A 3,344-nucleotide genomic window follows, 5' to 3' on the forward strand; every position below is an offset into this window, starting at 1 on the left:
TTTTTTTTTTTTTTCTTTTAAGGTGGTATGAATTCAGGCTGGAAAATCATAGGGAGGTGTGCCTGGGTGGCTCAGTCATTAAGCGTCTGCCTTCAGCTCAGGTCATGATCCCAGGGTCCTGGGATCAAGCCCTGCATTAGGGTCCCTGCTCAGCAGGAAGCCTGCTTCTCCCTCTCCCACTCCCCCTGCTTGTGTTCCCTTTCTTGCTGTCTCTCTCTCTCTGTCAAATAAATAAATAAAATCTTTAAAAAAAATCATAGGGAGACCTCTTTGGGGTAAAAAATACTCGGTACCAACTTTCTTTTAGGGTTTCTTTACACTCCCTGGTGGAACAGTTAATATCTACTCAGTATTGAATAATGGCTCTGGTACAGCTTTTGGGGATGTCTCATTCTATTAAATTTTATATTTGGTCTTTGTCTCCATTCCTTTGATATCTGTGAGATGTTGAAAATCCAAGTTCACTTAGGTTCACTATTGCCTTCAAGGCAAAGATTAAGAACTTTTGTGAAGGAAAACTTTAAAACTATTTTTATCTTTTTTTTTGTCAAGTGAGTCAGGGTATCTGATCTGCCTTGCTACATGAAACAGAACCCCCCGCCCCCATATACAGATTTACCACCATCTTTGTGAAAATAACTTATTTTTTTGATGTTTTTATTTAAATTCCAGTTAGTTAACAAACAGTACAATATTAGTTTCAGGTGTACAATTTAGTGATTCAACACTTCTGTTACAACACCTTGTGCTCATCACAAGTGTCCTCCTTAATCCCTATCCCCTATTCACCCATTGCCCCGATCACCACCCCTCTGGTAACCATCGGTTTGTTCTCTGTTACAGTTAAGGGTTTGTTTCTTGGTTTGCTTTTCTCTTTTTTTTCCCCTATGATGTTTTTATTTTTATTTTTCGATTCCACATATGAGTGAAATCATATGGTATTTATCTTTCTCTGACTGATTTTGCTTAGCATAATACTCTCTAGGTCCCTCCATGTCATTGCAAATGTCACAATTTCATTCTTTTTTATGGCTGAGTAATATTTCATTGTGTATGTATATATGACTTCTTCATTCATTAATTGAGGGACATTTGGGCTCTATCCATAATTTTGCTATTGTTGATCATGCTGCTACAAACATGAAAATGCATGTATCCCTTCAATTAGTATTTTTGTATTCTTTGGGTAAATGCCTAGTAGTACAATTGCTGGGTTGTAGGGTAGTTCTATTTTTAACTTTTTGAGGAACCTCCATACTGTTTTTCAGAGTGGCTGCATCAGTTTGCCTTCTCACCAACAGTGTAAAAGGGTTCCCTTCTCCACATCCTTGCCTACATCTGTTGTTTCTTGTGTTATTAATTTTAGCCATTCTGACTGGTTTGAGATGATATCTCACTGTAGTTTTGATTTGTTTTTCTCTGATGATGAGTGATGTTGGGCATCTTTTCACGTGTCTGCTGGCCATTTCTGTGTCTTCTTTGGAGAAATGTCTATTCATGTCTTCTGCCCATTTTTTAACTGGAGTATTGTTTTTTGGGTTTTGAGTTTGAGAAGTTCTTTATAGATTTGGGGTACTAACCCTTTATCAAATATGTCATTTGCAAATATTTTCTCCTATTCCATAGGCTGCCTTTTAGTTTTGTTGATTGTTTCCTTTGCTGTGCAGAAGCTTTTATCTCAATGAAGTCCCAATAGTTTGTTTTTGCTTTTATTTCCCTTGCCTCAGGAGACACATCTAGTAAGAAGTTGCTATGGCTAATGTCAAAGAGGTTACTGCCTATGTTCTCCTCTAGGATTTTAATGGTTTCCTAGTTCACATTTAGGTCTCTAATCCATTTAGAATTTATTTTTGTGTATGGTAGAAGAAAGTAGTCCTGTTTCATTCTTCTGCATGTGGCTGTCCAGTTTTCCCAACACCATTTGTTGAAGAGACTGTCTCTTTTCCATTGGATATTCTTCCCTGCTTTGTTGAAGATTAGTTGACCATATAGTTGTGGGTGATTTCTGGATTTTCTATTCTGTTCTGTTGATCTGTGTGTCTATTTTTGTGCCCATACATACTGTCCTGATCACTACCACTTTTTTGTAATATAACTTTAAATCTGGAATCATGATGTCTCCAGCTTTACTTTCCTTTTTCAAGATTGCTTTGGCTATTCAGGGTCTTTTGTAGTTCCATACAAATTTTAGGATTGTTTGTTCTAGCTCTGTGGAAAATGCTGTTGGTATTTTGATAGGGATTTCATTAAATGTGTAGATTGCTTTGGGCAATATAGACATTTTAACAATATCTGTTCTACCATGAGCATGGAATGTTTTTCTGTGAAATTAATTTCTACTAGGCTGCATGCAGTTAACGAAACATAAAAAATAGCTCTCATGAGTAGAGTGACCATTAACTTTTTTACCTTAACTAGGATACTCTTTAGAGTGAAATAACCATGTTAAATAATTACAGAGGCACTATAGGCATAATATGGGACTATCCTAGGCCACAAAGACATAATTCATCCCCCTTATCGGTAGAAGTCAAATCATGGGATTGTGGGTGAATTAATTTCTTCAACTGTGTAATTTAATGCAGAATCTGTGGACTTGAACTTTGTAAAGAGATTGGAGGTTGTTCAAAGGAGGTGATAGAACATAATTAATCTAGAGTTATATTTGGTTTAAATTCTGGTTTTGCTATTGACAACTTGTTTGTTTTTAGATGAATTATTTTACTTTTGAGATTTAATTTTCATGTACATCATGTATATAATGTGAGAATAATATGTCTCATGATGTTTTATGAGGATTATGTGACATGCCTGATAGAGTACTTCTCAGCCTCTTAGGAGTAGCTATTTCTTTATAAACATGACTGACTGACTTTCTTTTTCTTTCTTTCTTTCTTTCTTTCTTTCTTTCTTTCTTTCTTTCTTTCTTTCTTTCTTTCTTTCTTTCTCTTTCTTTTTCTTTTTCTTTCTTTCTTTCTTTCTTTCTTTCTTTCTTTCTTTCTTTTTCTTTCTTTCTTTCTTTCTTTCTTTCTTTCTTTCTTTCTTTCTTTTCTTTCTTTTCTTTTCTTTTCTTTTCTTTTCTTTTCTTTTCTTTTCTTTTCTTTTTCTTTTTCTTTTTCTTTTCTTTTTTTACAAGATATGGCTTATAGACTCAATATTCAATATTATAATTTCAAACTTTACAGGTAATGTGGAGCAAATGTCTTAGGAACTTAAATGTGACATAATTAAGAAAGAACATACAGCTGTTTAAAGTGAGGCTTGTGATCAGTACTGTTAAAGTATGTGTAGAAGTAATTATAAAACTTCTGATTCCTGCAATAAAAACTGCCCATTTATGGGGT

The sequence above is a fragment of the Callorhinus ursinus genome, unplaced genomic scaffold (genome assembly GCF_003265705.2).
Source record: "Callorhinus ursinus isolate GAN/ISIS: 27379988/994484 unplaced genomic scaffold, GSC_fseal_2.0 scaffold10, whole genome shotgun sequence".
NCBI lineage: Eukaryota > Metazoa > Chordata > Mammalia > Carnivora > Otariidae > Callorhinus > Callorhinus ursinus.